The 19,446-nt window shown below is 49.7% G+C and overlaps 1 protein-coding gene across 1 annotated transcript in view; it reads left to right on the forward strand.

Moving 5' to 3' along the window:
- The first annotated feature begins 453 nt into the window (after positions 1-453).
- LOC139240268 (solute carrier family 25 member 44-like) overlaps positions 454-19,446 on the forward strand; it is a 150,107-nt gene continuing 131,114 nt past the window's right edge. Inside the window, exon 1 of the mRNA XM_070868752.1 lies at positions 454-567. The gene's annotated coding sequence lies outside the window, so the exon portion shown is untranslated. The remainder of the gene's footprint in view (positions 568-19,446) is intronic.

The raw sequence follows: 19,446 nt of genomic DNA on the forward strand, positions 1-19,446 counted from the left end.
CTCAGTACGGCCCCTCCGACAATGCGGCTCTCCCTCAGTACGGCCCCTCCGACAGTGCGGCACTCCCTCAGTACTGCCCCTCCGACAGTGCGGCGCTCCCTCAGTACTGCCCTCCGACAGTGCGGCGCTCCCTCAGTACTGCCCCTCCGACAGTGCGGGGCTCCCTCAGTACTGCCCCTCCGACAGTGCGGCACTCCCTCCGTACTGCTCCTCCTGTTGGCCATTGTGTGGGCCGATGCCTGGGGTCAGCTGCGGGTCAGGGGGCGTGTCCTTGCCCGGGGGGGCGTGGTCCTGTGTTCCCGCCCACCACCAGACCCGGATGTGCGGACCGACGCTTCCGCGAGTGGGGAGGGCGGGGCCACAGCCAACTGTCACTCTGTTGCTCTCGCATCCCATTGGCCAGAGCGGGGGCGGCACGGACGGGTCGCGCCGCTGATTGGTGCGTGCGGCTGTCAGTCAGAGGTAGGCCCGGACTGGGGCATTGGGAGCCTGGCTGTCGGAGCGGGGCCCGGGGGCAGAGTCCCGGGCCGAGGGGCAGGGGAGAGCATCGGGCTACAGTACTGACGGGTAAGGTCTGTCAGTGTATAACACTGGGGTACAGTACTGGTGGGTACAGGTCTGTCACTATAAAACTGGGGTACAGTACTGGTGGGTAAGGTCTGTCACTGTGTAACACTGGGGTATAGTATTGGTGGGTGCAGGTCAGTCACTGTATAACACTGGGGTACAGTACTGGTGCGTACAGGTTGGTCACTGTATAACACTGTCGTACAGTACTGGTAGGTACACGTCTGTCACTGTACAGTACTGGGGTACAGTACTGGTGGGTACAGGTCCGTCACTGTATAACACTGGGGTACAGTACTGGTGGGTACAGGTCTGTCACTGTATAACACTTGGGTACAGTACTGGTGGGTACAGGTCTGTCGCTGTAGAACACTGGGGTATAGTACACGTGGGCACTGATCTGTCACTGAAAACACTGGGGTACTGTACTGGTGGGTACAGGGCTGTCACTGTATAACACTGGTATAATATTGGTGGGTACAGGTCTGTCACTGTATAAATCTGGGGTACAGTACTAGTGGGTACAGGTCTATCAGTGTATAACACTGCGATACAGTATTGGTGGGTACAGGTCTGTCACTGTATAACACTGGGGTACAGTACTGGTGGGTACAGGTCTGTTACTGTATAACACTGGGGTACAGTACTGGTGGGTACAGGTCTGTCACTGTATAACTGGGGTACAGTACTGGTGTGTACAGGTCTGTCACTGGGATACAGTACTGGTGGGTACAGGTCTGTCACTGTATAACACTGGGGTACAGTACTGGTGGGTACAGGTCTGTCACTGTATAAAACGGGTATAGTACTGGTGGGTACAGGTCTGTCACTATGACACTAGGGTGCAGTACTAGTGGGTACAGGTCTGAAATTGTATAACACTGGGGTACAGTACTGTTGCTGCAGGTCTGAACTTGTATAACACTGGGGTACAGTACTGGTGGATACAGGTCTGTCGCTGTATAACACTGGAGTACAGTACACATGGGCACTGGTCTGTCACGGAAAATACTGGGGTACTGTACTGGTGGGAACAGGTCTGTCACTGTATAAAACTGGGGTACAGTACTGGTGTGTACAGGTCTGTCACTGTATAACACTGGGATACAGTACTGGTGGGTACAGGTCTGTCACTATTACTGGGGTACAGTACTGGTGTGTACAGGTCTGTCACTGTAACACGGGGTCAGTACTGGTGGGTACGGGTCTGTCAATGTATAACATTGGGGTACAGTACTGGTGGGTACAGGTCTGTCACTATGACACTAGGGTACAGTACTAGTGGGTACAGGTCTGAAATTGTACAACACTGGGGTACAGTACTGGTGGATACAGGTCTGTCGCTGTATAACACTGGGGTACAGTACACGAGGGCACTGGTCTGTCACGGAAAACACTGGGGTACTGTACTGGTGGGAACAGGTCTGTCACTGTATAAAACTGGGGTACAGTACTGGTGGGTACAGGTCTGTCACTGTGTAACACGGGTACAGTATTGGTGGGTACAGGTCTGTCACTATAACACTGGGGTACAGTGCAGGGGGGTACAGGTCTGTCACTGTATAACACTGGGGTACAGTACTAGTGGGTACAGGTCTGAAATTGTATAACACTGGGGTACAGTACACGTGGGCTCAGGTCTGTCACTGAAAACACTGGGGTACTGTACTGGTGGGTACAGGTCTGTCACTGTATAACACTGGTATAATATTGGTGGGTACAGGTCTGTCACTGTATAACACTGGGGTACAGTACTGGTGGGTACAGGTCTGTCACTGTATAACACTGGGGTACAGTATTGGTGGGTACAGCTCTGTCACTGTATAACACGGGTACAGTACTGGTGGGTACAGGTCTGTCACTGTATAACACGGGTACAGTATTGGTGAGTACAGGTCTGTCACTAACACTGGTGTACAGTACTGGTGGGGACAGGTCTGTCACTGTATAACACTGGGGTACAGTACTGGTGGGTACACGTCTGTCACTACATAACACTGGAGTACAGTGCGGGTGGGTACAAGTCTGTCACTGTATAACACTGGGGTACAGTACTGGTGGGTACAGGTCTGTCACTACATAACACTGGAGTACAGTACTGGTGGGTACAGGTCTGTCACTAACACTGGGGTACAGTACTGGTGGGTACAGGTCTGTCACTGTATAACACTTGGGTACAGTACTGGTGGGTACAGGTCTATAACTGTATAACACGGTTACAGTACTGGTGGGTACAGGTCTGTCACTATAACACTGGGATACAGTACTGGTGGGTACAGGTCTGAAATTTTATAACACTGGGGTACAGTATTGGTGGGTACACGTCTGTCACTGTAACACGGGTACAGTACTGGCGGGTACAGGTCTGTCACTGTATAACACTGGGTTACAGAACTGGTGGGTACAGGTCTGTCACTGTATAACACTGGGGTACAGTACTGGTGGGTACAGGTCTGTCGCTGTAGAACACTGGGGTATAGTACACGTGGGCACTGATCTGTCACTGAAAACACTGGGGTACTGTACTGGTGGGAACAGGTCTGTCACTGTAGAACACTGGGGTGCAGCACTGCTGGGTACAAGTCTGTCACTGTATAACACTGGGGTACAGTACTGGTGGGTACAGGTCTGTCAATGTATAACTGGGGTACAATACTGATGTGTACAGGTCTGTCACTGTATAACGCTGGGATACAGTACTGGTGGGTACAGGTCTGTCACTGTATAACACTGGGGTACAGTACTGGTGGGTGCAGGTCTGTCACTGTGTAACACTGGGGTACAGTACTGGTGGGTACAGGTCTGTCACTATGACACTAGGGTACAGTACTAGTGGGTACAGGTCTGAAATTGTATAACACTGGGGTACAGTACTGTTGCTACAGGTCTGAACTTGTATAACACTGGGGTACAGTACTGGTGGATACAGGTCTGTCGCTGTATAACACTGGGGTACAGTATTGGTGGGCACTGGTCTGTGACGGAAAACACTGGGTTACTGTACTGGTGGGTACAGGTCTGTCAGTGTATAACACTGGGGTACAGTACTGGTGGGTACAGGTCTGTCACTGTATAACACTGGGGTACGGTACTGGTGGGTACAGGTCTGTCACTGTGTAACACTGGGGTACAGTACTGGTGGGTACAGGTCTGTCACTGTATAACACTGGGGTACAGTACTGGTGGGTACAGGTCTCTCACTGTATAACACTGGGGTACAGTACTGGTGGGTACAGGTCTGTCACTGTGTAACACTGGGATACAGTACTGGTGGATGCAGGTCTGTCAGTGTATAACACTGGGGTACAGTACTGGTGGGTGCAGGTCTGTCACTGTATAACACTGGGGTACAGTACTGGTGGGTACAGGTCTGTCACTGTATAACACTGGGGTACAGTACTGGTGGGTACAGGTCTGTCACTGTATAACACTGGGGTACAGTACTGGTGGGTGCAGGTCTGTCAGTGTATAACACTGGGGTACAGTACTGGTGGGTGCAGGTCTGTCACTGTATAACACTGGGGTACAGTACTGATGGGTACAGGTCTGTTGCTGTATAACACTAGGGTACAGTACTAGTGGGTACAGGTCTGAAATTGTATAACACTGGGGTGCAGTACTGTTGCTACAGGTCTGAACTTGTATAACACTGGGGTACAGTACTGGTGGATACAGGTCTGTCGCTGTATAACACTGGGGTACAGTATTGGTGGGCACTGGTCTGTGACGGAAAACACTGGGTTACTGTACTGGTGGGTACAGGTCTGTCACACTACAACACGGGTACAGTACTGGTGGGCACAGGTCTGTCACTGTATACCACTGGAGTACAGTACTGGTGAGTACAGGTCTGTCACTGTACAACACTGAGGTACAGTGCAGGTGGGTACACGTCTGTCACTGTACACCACTGAGGTACAGTACTGGTGGGTACAGGTCGGTCACTGTATAACACTGGGTTACAGAACTGGTGGGTACAGGTCTGTCACTGTATAACACTGGGGTACAGTACTGGTGGGTACAGGTCTGTCACTGTATAACACTGGGGTACAGTACTGGTAGGTACAGGTCTGTCACTGTGTAACACGGGTACAGTACTGGTGGGTGCAGGTCTGTCAGTGTATAACACTGGGGTACAGTACTGGTGGGTACAGGTCTGTCACTGTATAACACTGGGGTACAGTACTGGTGGGTACAGGTCTGTCACTGTGTAACACTGGGGTACAGTACTGGTGGGTACAGGTCTGTCACTGTATAACACTGGGGTACAGTACTGGTGGGTACAGGTCTCTCACTGTATAACACTGGGGTACAGTACTGGTGGGTACAGGTCTGTCACTGTGTAACACTGGGATACAGTACTGGTGGGTGCAGGTCTGTCAGTGTATAACACTGGGGTACAGTACTGGTGGGTGCAGGTCTGTCACTGTATAACACTGGGGTACAGTACTGGTGGGTACAGGTCTGTCACTGTATAACACTGGGGTACAGTACTGGTGGGTACAGGTCTGTCACTGTATAACACTGGGGTACAGTACTGGTGGGTGCAGGTCTGTCAGTGTATAACACTGGGGTGCAGTACTGGTGGGTGCAGGTCTGTCACTGTATAACACTGGGGTACAGTACTGATGGGTACAGGTCTGTTGCTGTATAACACTGGGGTACAGTACTGGTGGGTACAGGTCTGTCACTATATAACACTGGGGTACAGTACTGGTGGGTACCCGTCTGTCACAGTATAACACTGAGGTACAGTACTGGTGGGTACAGGTCTGTCACTGTAGAACACTAGGATACAGTACTGGTGGGTACAGGTCTGCCACTGTATAACGCTGAGGTACAGTACTGGTGGGTGCAGGTCTGTCACTGTATAACAGTGGGTACAGTATTGGTGGGTACAGGTCTGTCAGTATAAAACTGGGGTACAGTACTGGTGGGTAAGGTCTGTCACTGTGTAACACTGGGGTATAGTATTGGTGGGTGCAGGTCAGTCACTGTATAACACTGGGGTACAGTACTGGTGCGTACAGGTTGGTCACTGTATAACACTGTCGTACAGTACTGGTAGGTACACGACTGTCACTGTACAGTACTGGGGTACAGTACTGGTGGGTACAGGTCCGTCACTGTATAACTCTGGGGTACAGTACTGGTGGGTACAGGTCTGTCACTGTATAACACTTGGGTACAGTACTGGTGGGTACAGGTCTGTCGCTGTAGAACACTGGGGTATAGTACACGTGGGCACTGATCTGTCACTGAAAACACTGGGGTACTGTACTGGTGGGTACAGGGCTGTCAATGTATAACACTGGTATAATATTGGTGGGTACAGGTCTGTCACTAACACTGGTGTACAGTACTGGTGGGGACAGGTCTGTCACTGTATAACACTGGGGTACAGTACTGGTGGGTACACGTCTGTCACTACATAACACTGGAGTACAGTGCGGGTGGGTACAAGTCTGTCACTGTATAACACTGGGGTACAGTACTGGTGGGTACAGGTCTGTCACTACATAACACTGGAGTACAGTACTGGTGGGTACAGGTCTGTCACTAACACTGGGGTACAGTACTGGTGGGTACAGGTCTGTCACTGTATAACACTTGGGTACAGTACTGGTGGGTACAGGTCTATAACTGTATAACACGGTTACAGTACTGGTGGGTACAGGTCTGTCACTATAACACCGGGATACAGTACTGGTGGGTACAGGTCTGAAATTTTATAACACTGGGGTACAGTATTGGTGGGTACACGTCTGTCACTTTTTAACACTGGGGTACAGTACTGGTGGGTACAGGTCTGAAATTGTATAATACTGGGGCACAGTACACGTAGGCACGGGTCTGTCACTGTAACACGGGTACAGTACTGGCGGGTACAGGTCTGTCACTGTATAACACTGGGTTACAGAACTGGTGGGTACAGGTCTGTCACTGTATAACACTGGGGTACAGTACTGGTGGGTACAGGTCTGTCGCTGTAGAACACTGGGGTATAGTACACGTGGGCACTGATCTGTCACTGAAAACACTGGGGTACTGTACTGGTGGGAACAGGTCTGTCACTGTAGAACACTGGGGTGCAGCACTGGTGGGTACAGTTCTGTCACTGTATAACACTGGTATAATATTGGTGGGTACAGGTCTGTCACTGTATAAATCTGGGGTACAGTACTGGTGGGTACAGGTCTGTCAGTGTATAACACTGGGGTACAGTACTGGTGGGTACTGGTCTGTCACTGTATAACACTGGGGTACAGTACTGGTGGGTACAAGTCTGTCACTGTATGACACTGGGGTACAGTACTGGTGGGTACAGGTCTGTCAATGTATAACTGGGGTACAGTACTTGTGTGTACAGGTCTGTCACTGTATAACGCTGGGATACAGTACTGGTGGGTACAGGTCTGTCACTGTATAACACTGGGGTACAGTACTGGTGGGTGCAGGTCTGTCACTGTGTAACACTGGGGTACAGTACTGGTGGGTACAGGTCTGTCACTATGACACTAGGGTACATTACTAGTGGGTACAGGTCTGAAATTGTATAACACTGGGGTACAGTACTGTTGCTACAGGTCTGAACTTGTATAACACTGGGGTACAGTACTGGTGGATACAGGTCTGTCGCTGTATAACACTGGGGTACAGTATTGGTGGGCACTGGTCTGTGACGGAAAACACTGGGTTACTGTACTGGTGGGTACAGGTCTGTCACTCTACAACACGGGTACAGTACTGGTGGGCACAGGTCTGTCACTGTATACCACTGGAGTACAGTACTGGTGAGTACAGGTCTGTCACTGTACAACACTGAGGTACAGTGCAGGTGGGTACACGTCTGTCACTGTACACCACTGGGGTACAGTACTGGTGGGTACAGGTCGGTCACTGTATAACACTGGGTTACAGAACTGGTGGGTACAGGTCTGTCACTGTATAACACTGGGGTACAGTACTGGTGGGTACAGGTCTGTCACTGTATAACACTGGGGTACAGTACTGGTGGGTACAGTTCTGTCACTGTGTAACACGGGTACAGTACTGGTGGGTGCAGGTCTGTCAGTGTATAACACTGGGGTACAGTACTGGTGGGTACAGGTCTGTCACTGTATAACACTGGGGTACAGTACTGGTGGGTACAGGTCTGTCACTGTGTAACACTGGGGTACAGTACTGGTGGGTACAGGTCTGTCACTGTATAACACTGGGGTACAGTACTGGTGGGTACAGGTCTCTCACTGTATAACACTGGGGTACAGTACTGGTGGGTACAGGTCTGTCACTGTGTAACACTGGGATACAGTACTGGTGGGTGCAGGTCTGTCAGTGTATAACACTGGGGTACAGTACTGGTGGGTGCAGGTCTGTCACTGTATAACACTGGGGTACAGTACTGGTGGGTACAGGTCTGTCACTGTATAACACTGGGGTACAGTACTGGTGGGTACAGGTCTGTCACTGTATAACACTGGGGTACAGTACTGGTGGGTGCAGGTCTGTCAGTGTATAACACTGGGGTGCAGTACTGGTGGGTGCAGGTCTGTCACTGTATAACACTGGGGTACAGTACTGATGGGTACAGGTCTGTTGCTGTATAACACTAGGGTACAGTACTAGTGTGTACAGGTCTGAACTTGTATAACACTGGGGTACAGTACTGGTGGATACAGGTCTGTCGCTGTAGAACACTGGGGTATAGTACACGTGGGCACTGATCTGTCACTGAAAACACTGGGGTACTGTACTGGTGGGTACAGGGCTGTCAATGTATAACACTGGTATAATATTGGTGGGTACAGGTCTGTCACTGTATAAATCTGGGGTACAGTACTAGTGGGTACAGGTCTATCAGTGTATAACACTGCGATACAGTATTGGTGGGTACAGGTCTGTCACTGTATAACACTGGGGTACAGTACTGGTGGGTACAGGTCTGTTACTGTATAACACTGGGGTACAGTACTGGTGGGTACAGGTCTGTCACTGTATAACTGGGGTACAGTACTGGTGTGTACAGGTCTGTCACTGGGATACAGTACTGGTGGGTACAGGTCTGTCACTGTATAACACTGGGGTACAGTACTGGTGGGTACAGGTCTGTCACTGTATAACACGGGTATAGTACTGGTGGGTACAGGTTTGTCACTGTATAACACTGGGGTACAGTACTGGTGGGTGCAGGTCTGTCACTATGACACTAGGGTGCAGTACTAGTGGGTACAGGTCTGAAATTGTATAACACTGGGGTACAGTACTGTTGCTGCAGGTCTGAACTTGTATAACACTGGGGTACAGTACTGGTGGATACAGGTCTGTCGCTGTATAACACTGGAGTACAGTACACATGGGCACTGGTCTGTCACGGAAAATACTGGGGTACTGTACTGGTGGGAACAGGTCTGTCCCTGTATAAAACTGGGCTACAGTACTGGTGTGTACAGGTCTGTCACTGTATAACACTGGGATACAGTACTGGTGGGTACAGGTCTGTCACTATTACTGGGGTACAGTACTGGTGTGTACAGGTCTGTCACTGTAACACGGGGTCAGTACTGGTGGGTACGGGTCTGTCAATGTATAACATTGGGGTACAGTACTGGTGGGTACAGGTCTGTCACTATGACACTAGGGTACAGTACTAGTGGGTACAGGTCTGAAATTGTACAACACTGGGGTACAGTACTGGTGGATACAGGTCTGTCGCTGTATAACACTGGGGTACAGTACACGAGGGCACTGGTCTGTCACGGAAAACACTGGGGCACTGTACTGGTGGGAACAGGTCTGTCACTGTATAAAACTGGGGTACAGTACTGGTGGGTACAGGTCTGTCACTGTGTAACACGGGTACAGTATTGGTGGGTACAGGTCTGTCACTATAACACTGGGGTACAGTGCAGGGGGGGTACAGGTCTGTCACTGTATAACACTGGGGTACAGTACTAGTGGGTACAGGTCTGAAATTGTATAACACTGGGGTACAGTACATGTAGGCACAGGTCTGTCACTGAAAACACTGGGGTACTGTACTGGTGGGTACAGGTCTGTCACTGTATAACACTGGTATAATATTGGCGGGTACAGGTCTGTCACTGTATAACACTGGGGTACAGTACTGGTGGGTACAGGTCTGTCACTGTATAACACTGGGGTACAGTATTGGTGGGTACAGCTCTGTCACTGTATAACACGGGTGCAGTACTGGTGGGTACAGGTCTGTCACTGTATAACACGGGTACAGTATTGGTGAGTACAGGTCTGTCACTAACACTGGTGTGCAGTACTGGTGGGGACAGGTCTGTCACTGTATAACACTGGGGTACAGTACTGGTGGGTACACGTCTGTCACTACATAACACTGGAGTACAGTGCGGGTGGGTACAAGTCTGTCACTGTATAACACTGGGGTACAGTACTGGTGGGTACAGGTCTGTCACTACATAACACTGGAGTACAGTACTGGTGGGTACAGGTCTGTCACTAACACTGGGGTACAGTACTGGTGGGTACAGGTCTGTCACTGTATAACACTTGGGTACAGTACTGGTGGGTACAGGTCTATAACTGTATAACACGGTTACAGTACTGGTGGGTACAGGTCTGTCACTATAACACTGGGATACAGTACTGGTGGGTACAGGTCTGAAATTTTATAACACTGGGGTACAGTATTGGTGGGTACACGTCTGTCACTTTTTAACACTGGGGTACAGTACTGGTGGGTACAGGTCTGAAATTGTATAATACTGGGGCACAGTACACGTAGGCACGGGTCTGTCACTGTAACACGGGTACAGTACTGGCGGGTACAGGTCTGTCACTGTATAACACTGGGTTACAGAACTGGTGGGTACAGGTCTGTCACTGTATAACACTGGGGTACAGTACTGGTGGGTACAGGTCTGTCGCTGTAGAACACTGGGGTATAGTACACGTGGGCACTGATCTGTCACTGAAAACACTGGGGTACTGTACTGGTGGGAACAGGTCTGTCACTGTAGAACACTGGGGTGCAGCACTGGTGGGTACAGTTCTGTCACTGTATAACACTGGTATAATATTGGTGGGTACAGGTCTGTCACTGTATAAATCTGGGGTACAGTACTGGTGGGTACAGGTCTGTCAGTGTATAACACTGGGGTACAGTACTGGTGGGTACTGGTCTGTCACTGTATAACACTGGGGTACAGTACTGGTGGGTACAAGTCTGTCACTGTATAACACTGGGGTACAGTACTGGTGGGTACAGGTCTGTCAATGTATAACTGGGGTACAGTACTGGTGGGTACAGGTCTGTCACTGTATAACACTGGGGTACAGTACTGGTGGGTACTGGTCTGTCACTGTATAACACTGGGGTACAGTACTGGTGGGTACAAGTCTGTCACTGTATAACACTGGGGTACAGTACTGGTGGGTACAGGTCTGTCAATGTATAACTGGGGTACAGTACTGGTGGGTACAGGTCTGTCACTGTATAACACTGGGGTACAGTACTGGTGGGTACAGGTCTGTCACTGTATAACACTGGGGTACAGTACTGGTGGGTGCAGGTCTGTCAGTGTATAACACTGGGGTGCAGTACTGGTGGGTGCAGGTCTGTCACTGTATAACACTGGGGTACAGTACTGATGGGTACAGGTCTGTTGCTGTATAACACTAGGGTACAGTACTAGTGTGTACAGGTCTGAACTTGTATAACACTGGGGTACAGTACTGGTGGATACAGGTCTGTCGCTGTATAACACTGGGGTACAGTATTGGTGGGCACTGGTCTGTGACGGAAAACACTGGGTTACTGTACTGGTGGGTACAGGTCTGTCACTATAACACTGGGATACAGTACTGGTGGGTACAGGTCTGAAATTTTATAACACTGGGGTACAGTATTGGTGGGTACACGTCTGTCACTTTTTAACACTGGGGTACAGTACTGGTGGGTACAGGTCTGAAATTGTATAATACTGGGGCACAGTACACGTAGGCACGGGTCTGTCACTGTAACACGGGTACAGTACTGGCGTGTACAGGTCTGTCACTGTATAACACTGGGTTGCAGAACTGGTGCGTACAGGTCTGTCACTGTATAACACTGGGGTACAGTACTGATGGGTACAGGTCTGTCGCTGTAGAACACTGGGGTATAGTACACGTGGGCACTGATCTGTCACTGAAAACACTGGGGTACTGTACTGGTGGGAACAGGTCTGTCACTGTAGAACACTGGGGTGCAGCACTGGTGGGTACAGTTCTGTCACTGTATAACACTGGTATAATATTGGTGGGTACAGGTCTGTCACTGTATAAATCTGGGGTACAGTACTGGTGGGTACAGGTCTGTCAGTGTATAACACTGGGGTACAGTACTGGTGGGTACTGGTCTGTCACTGTATAACACTGGGGTACAGTACTGGTGGGTACAAGTCTGTCACTGTCTAACACTGGGGTACAGTACTGGTGGGTACAGGTCTGTCACTCTATAACACTGTGGTACAGTACTGGTGGGTACAGGCCTGTCACTGTATAACACTGACGTACTTTACTGGTGGGTACAGGTCTGTCAGTGTATAACACTGGGGTACAGTACTTGTGGGTGCAGGTCTGTCACTGTATAACACTGGGGTACAGTACTGGTGGGTACAGGTCTGTCACTGTATAACACTGGGGTACAGTACTGGTGGGTACAGGTCTGTCACTGTATAACACTGGGGTACAGTACTGGTGGGTGCAGGTCTGTCAGTGTATAACACTGGGGTACAGTACTGGTGGGTGCAGGTCTGTCACTGTATAACACTGGGGTACAGTACTGATGGGTACAGGTCTGTTGCTGTATAACACTAGGGTACAGTACTAGTGTGTACAGGTCTGAAATTGTATAACACTGGGGTACAGTACTGTTGCTACAGGTCTGAACTTGTATAACACTGGGGTACAGTACTGGTGGATACAGGTCTGTCGCTGTATAACACTGGGGTACAGTATTGGTGGGCACTGGTCTGTGACGGAAAACACTGGGTTACTGTACTGGTGGGTACAGGTCTGTCACTCTACAACACGGGTACAGTACTGGTGGGCACAGGTCTGTCACTGTATACCACTGGAGTACAGTACTGGTGAGTACAGGTCTGTCACTGTACAACACTGAGGTACAGTGCAGGTGGGTACACGTCTGTCACTGTACACCACTGGGGTACAGTACTGGTGTGTAGAGGTCTGTCACTGTGTAACACTGGGGTACAGTACTGGTGGGTACAGGTCTGTCACTGTATAACACTGGGGTACAGTACTGGTGGGTACAGGTCTGTCACTGTGTAACACTGGGATACAGTACTGGTGGGTGCAGGTCTGTCAGTGTATAACACTGGGGTACAGTACTGGTGGGTGCAGGTCTGTCACTGTATAACATTGGGGTACAGTACTGGTGGGTACAGGTCTGTCACTGTATAACACTGGGGTACAGTACTGGTGGGTACAGGTCTGTCACTGTATAACACTGGGGTACAGTACTGGTGGGTGCAGGTCTGTCAGTGTATAACACTGGGGTACAGTACTGGTGGGTGCAGGTCTGTCACTGTATAACACTGGGGTACAGTACTGGTGGGTACAGGTCTGTCACTATATAACACTGGGGTACAGTACTGGTGGGTACACGTCTGTCACAGTATAACACTGAGGTACAGTACTGGTGGGTACAGGTCTGTCACTGTAGAACACTAGGATACAGTACTGGTGGGTACAGGTCTGCCACTGTATAACGCTGAGGTACAGTACTGGTGGGTGCAGGTCTGTCACTGTATAACAGTGGGTACAGTATTGGTGGGTACAGGTCTGTCACTATAAAACTGGGGTACAGTCCTGGTGGGTAAGGTCTGTCACTGTGTAACACTGGGGTATAGTATTGGTGGGTGCAGGTCAGTCACTGTATAACACTGGGGTACAGTACTGGTGCGTACAGGTTGGTCACTGTATAACACTGTCGTACAGTACTGGTAGGTACACTTCTGTCACTGTACCGTACTGGGGTACAGTACTGGTGGGTACAGGTCCGTCACTGTATAACACTGGGGTACAGTACTGGTGGGTACAGGTCTGTCACTGTATAACACTTGGGTACAGTACTGGTGGGTACAGGTCTGTCGCTGTAGAACACTGGGGTATAGTACACGTGGGCACTGATCTGTCACTGAAAACACTGGGGTACTGTACTGGTGGGTACAGGGCTGTCAATGTATAACACTGGTATAATATTGGTGGGTACAGGTCTGTCACTGTATAAATCTGGGGTACAGTACTAGTGGGTACAGGTCTATCAGTGTATAACACTGCGATACAGTATTGGTGGGTACAGGTCTGTCACTGTATAACACTGGGGTACAGTACTGGTGGGTACAGGTCTGTTACTGTATAACACTGGGGTACAGTACTGGTGGGTACAGGTCTGTCACTGTATAACTGGGGTACAGTACTGGTGTGTACAGGTCTGTCACTGGGATACAGTACTGGTGGGTACAGGTCTGTCACTGTATAACACTGGGGTACAGTACTGGTGGGTACAGGTCTGTCACTGTATAAAACGGGTATAGTACTGGTGGGTACAGGTTTGTCACTGTATAACACTGGGGTACAGTACTGGTGGGTGCAGGTCTGTCACTATGACACTAGGGTGCAGTACTAGTGGGTACAGGTCTGAAATTGTATAACACTGGGGTACAGTACTGTTGCTGCAGGTCTGAACTTGTATAACACTGGGGTACAGTACTGGTGGATACAGGTCTGTCGCTGTATAACACTGGAGTACAGTACACATGGGCACTGGTCTGTCACGGAAAATACTGGGGTACTGTACTGGTGGGAACAGGTCTGTCACTGTATAAAACTGGGGTACAGTACTGGTGTGTACAGGTCTGTCACTGTATAACACTGGGATACAGTACTGGTGGGTACAGGTCTGTCACTATTACTGGGGTACAGTACTGGTGTGTACAGGTCTGTCACTGTAACACGGGGTCAGTACTGGTGGGTACGGGTCTGTCAATGTATAACATTGGGGTACAGTACTGGTGGGTACAGGTCTGTCACTATGACACTAGGGTACAGTACTAGTGGGTACAGGTCTGAAATTGTACAACACTGGGGTACAGTACTGGTGGATACAGGTCTGTCGCTGTATAACACTGGGGTACAGTACACGAGGGCCCTGGTCTGTCACGGAAAACACTGGGGTACTGTACTGGTGGGAACAGGTCTGTCACTGTATAAAACTGGGGTACAGTACTGGTGGGTACAGGTCTGTCACTGTGTAACACGGGTACAGTATTGGTGGGTACAGATCTGTCACTATAACACTGGGGTACAGTGCAGGGGGGTACAGGTCTGTCACTGTATAACACTGGGGTACAGTACTAGTGGGTACAGGTCTGAAATTGTATAACACTGGGGTACAGTACACGTGGGCACAGGTCTGTCACTGAAAACACTGGGGTACTGTACTGGTGGGTACAGGTCTGTCACTGTATAACACTGGTATAATATTGGTGGGTACAGGTCTGTCACTGTATAACACTGGGGTACAGTACTGGTGGGTACAGGTCTGTCACTGTATAACACTGGGGTACAGTATTGGTGGGTACAGCTCTGTCACTGTATAACACGGGTACAGTACTGGTGGGTACAGGTCTGTCACTGTATAACACGGGTACAGTATTGGTGAGTACAGGTCTGTCACTAACACTGGTATAATATTGGTGGGTACAGGTCTGTCACTGTATAACACTGGGGTACAGTACTGGTGGGTACAGGTCTGTCACTGTATAACACTGGGGTACAGTATTGGTGGGTACAGCTCTGTCACTGTATAACACGGGTACAGTACTGGTGGGTACAGGTCTGTCACTGTATAACACGGGTACAGTATTGGTGAGTACAGGTCTGTCACTAACACTGGTGTACAGTACTGGTGGGGACAGGTCTGTCACTGTATAACACTGGGGTACAGTACTGGTGGATACACGTCTGTCACTACATACCACTGGAGTACAGTGCGGGTGGGTACAAGTCTGTTACTGTATAACACTGGGGTACAGTACTGGTGGGTACAGGTCTGTCACTACATAACACTGGAGTACAGTACTGGTGGGTACAGGTCTGTCACTAACACTGGGGTACAGTACTGGTGGGTACAGGTCTGTCACTGTATAACACTTGGGTACAGTACTGGTGGGTACAGGTCTATAACTGTATAACACGGTTACAGTACTGGTGGGTACAGGTCTGTCACTATAACACTGGGATACAGTACTGGTGGGTACAGGTCTGAAATTTTATAACACTGGGGTACAGTATTGGTGGGTACACGTCTGTCACTTTTTAACACTGGGGTACAGTACTGGTGGGTACAGGTCTGAAATTGTATAATACTGGGGCACAGTACACGTAGGCACGGGTCTGTCACTGTAACACGGGTACAGTACTGGCGGGTACAGGTCTGTCACTGTATAACACTGGGTTACAGAACTGGTGGGTACAGGTCTGTCACTGTATAACACTGCGGTACAGTACTGGTGGGTACAGGTCTGTCGCTGTAGAACACTGGGGTATAGTACACGTGGGCACTGATCTGTCACTGAAAACACTGGGGTACTGTACTGGTGGGAACAGGTCTGTCACTGTAGAACACTGGGGTGCAGCACTGGTGGGTACAGTTCTGTCACTGTATAACACTGGTATAATATTGGTGGGTACAGGTCTGTCACTGTATAAATCTGGGGTACAGTACTGGTGGGTACAGGTCTGTCAGTGTATAACACTGGGGTACAGTACTGGTGGGTACTGGTCTGTCACTGTATAACACTGGGGTACAGTACTGGTGGGTACAAGTCTGTCACTGTATAACACTGGGGTACAGTACTGGTGGGTACAGGTCTGTCAATGTATAACTGGGGTACAGTACTGGTGTGTACAGGTCTGTCACTGTATAACGCTGGGATACAGTACTGGTGGGTACAGGTCTGTCACTGTATAACACTGGGGTACAGTACTGGTGGGTGCAGGTCTGTCACTGTGTAACACTGGGGTACAGTACTGGTGGGTACAGGTCTGTCACTATGACACTAGGGTACAGTACTAGTGGGTACAGGTCTGAAATTGTATAACACTGGGGTACAGTACTGTTGCTACAGGTCTGAACTTGTATAACACTGGGGTACAGTACTGGTGGATACAGGTCTGTCGCTGTATAACACTGGGGTACAGTATTGGTGGGCACTGGTCTGTGACGGAAAACACTGGGTTACTGTACTGGTGGGTACAGGTCTGTCACTCTACAACACGGGTACAGTACTGGTGGGCACAGGTCTGTCACTGTATACCACTGGGGTACAGTACTGGTGAGTACAGGTCTGTGACTGTACAACACTGAGGTACAGTGCAGGTGGGTACACGTCTGTCACTGTATACCACTGGGGTACAGTACTGTTGGGTACAAGTCTGTCACTGTATAACACTGAGGTACAATACTGGTGGGTACAGGTCTGTCACTGTATAAAACGGGTATAGTACTGGTGGGTACAGGTCTGTCACTGTATAACACTGGGGTACAGTACTGGTGGATACAGGTCTGTCACTATGACACTAGGGTACAGTACTAGTGGGTACAGGTCTGAAATTGTATAACACTGGGGTACAGTACTGTTGCTACAGGTCTGAACTTGTATAACACTGGGGTACAGTATTGGTGGGCACTGGTCTGTGACGGAAAACACTGGGTTACTGTACTGGTGGGTACAGGTCTGTCACTCTATAACACGGGTACAGTACTGGTGGGCACAGGTCTGTCACTGTATACCACTGGTGTACAGTACTGGTGGGTACAGGTCTGTCACTGTACAACACTGGCGTACAGTACATGTGGGAACTGGACTGTCACTGAAAACACTGGGGTACAGCACTGGTGGGTACAGGTCTTTGACTTTATAACACTGGGGTACAGTACTGGTGGGTACAGGTCTGTCACTGTATAAAACTGGGGTACAGTACTGGTGGGTACAGGTCTGTCACTGTGTAACACTGGGGTATAGTATTGGTGGGTGCAGGTCAGTCACTGTATAACACTGGGGTACAGTACCGGTGGGTACAGGTCAGTCGCTTTATAACACTGGGGTACAGTACTGGTGGGTATAGGTTTGTCACTGTATAACACTGGGGTACAATACTGGTGGGTACAAGTCTGTCACTGTATAAAACAGGGTACAGTACTGGTGGGTACAGGTCTGTCACTGTGTGACACGGGTACAGTATTGGTGGGTACAGGTCTGTCACTGTATAACACGGGTACAGTACTGGTGGGTACAGGTCTGTCACTATAAAACTGGGGTACAGTACTGGTGGGTACAGATCTGTCACTGTGTAACACGGGTACAGTATTGGTAGGTACAGGTCCGTCACTGTATAACACTGCGTTAGATTACTGGCGGGTACAGGTCTGTCACTGTATAACACTGGGTACAGTACTAGTGGTACAGGTCTGTCGCTGTATAACACTGGGGTACAGTACACGTGGGCACTGGTCTGTCACTGAAAACACTGGGGTACTGTCCTGGTGGGAACAGGTCTGTCACTGTATAACACTGGGGTACAGCACTGGTGGGTACAGGTCTGTCACTTTATAACACTGGGGTACAGTACTGGTGGGTTCAAGTCTCAGTTTATAACACTGGGGTACAGTACTGGTGGGTACAGGTCTGTCACTGTATAACACTGTGTACAGTACTGGTGGGTACAGGTCTGTCACTGTATAACACTAGGGTACAGTAGTGGTGGGTACAGGTCTGTCACTGTATAACACTGGGGTATAAAAGTGGTGGGTACAGGTCTGTCACTAACACGGGGTCAGTTCTGGTGGGTACGGGTCTGTCACTGTATAACAGTGGGGTACAGTACTGGTGGGTACAGGTCTGTCACTGTATAACACTAGGGTACGGTACTGGTGGGTACAGGTCTGTCACTGTATAACACTGGGGTACAGTACTGGTGGGTACAGGTCTGTCACTGTATAACACTGGGGTACAGTACTGGTGGGTACAGGTCTGTCACTGTATAACACTAGGGTACAGTACTGGTGGGTACGAGTCTGTCACTGTATAACATTGGGATACAGTACTGGTGGATACAGGTCTGTCACTGTAACACTGGGGCACAGTACTGGTGGGTACAGGTCAGTCACTGTGTAACACTGGGGTACAGTACTGGTGGGTACAGGTCTGTCACTAACACTGGGGTACAGTACTGGTGGGTACAGGTCTGTCACTGCATACCACTGGGGTACAGTACTGGTGGGTACAGGTCTGTCACTGTGTGACACTGGGGTACAGTACTGGTGGGTACAAGTCTGTCACTCTATAACACGAGGGTACAGTACTAGTGGGTACAGGTCTGAAATTGTATAACACTGGGGTACAGTACACGGCACAGGTCTGTCACTGAAAACATTGGGGTACTGTACTGGTGGGTACAGGTCTGTCACTATAACACTGGGGTATAATATTGGTGGGTAAAGGTCTGTCACTGTATAACACTGGGGTACAGTACTGGTGGGTACATGTCTGTCACTGTATAACAGTGGGTACAGGTCTGAAATTGTACAACACTGGGGTACAGTACTGGTGGGTACAGGTCTGTCACTATAGAACACTAGGGTACAGTACTGGTGGGTACAGGTCTGTCACTGTATAACACGGTTACAGTACTGGTGGGTACAGGTCTGTCACTGTGTAACACTGGGGTACAGTAGTGATGGGTACAGGTCTGTCACTGTATAACACTGGGGTACAGTACTGGTGGGTGCAGGTCTGTCATCAACACTGGGGTACA

Source organism: Pristiophorus japonicus, chromosome 30 (assembly GCF_044704955.1).
Source record: "Pristiophorus japonicus isolate sPriJap1 chromosome 30, sPriJap1.hap1, whole genome shotgun sequence".
NCBI lineage: Eukaryota > Metazoa > Chordata > Chondrichthyes > Pristiophoridae > Pristiophorus > Pristiophorus japonicus.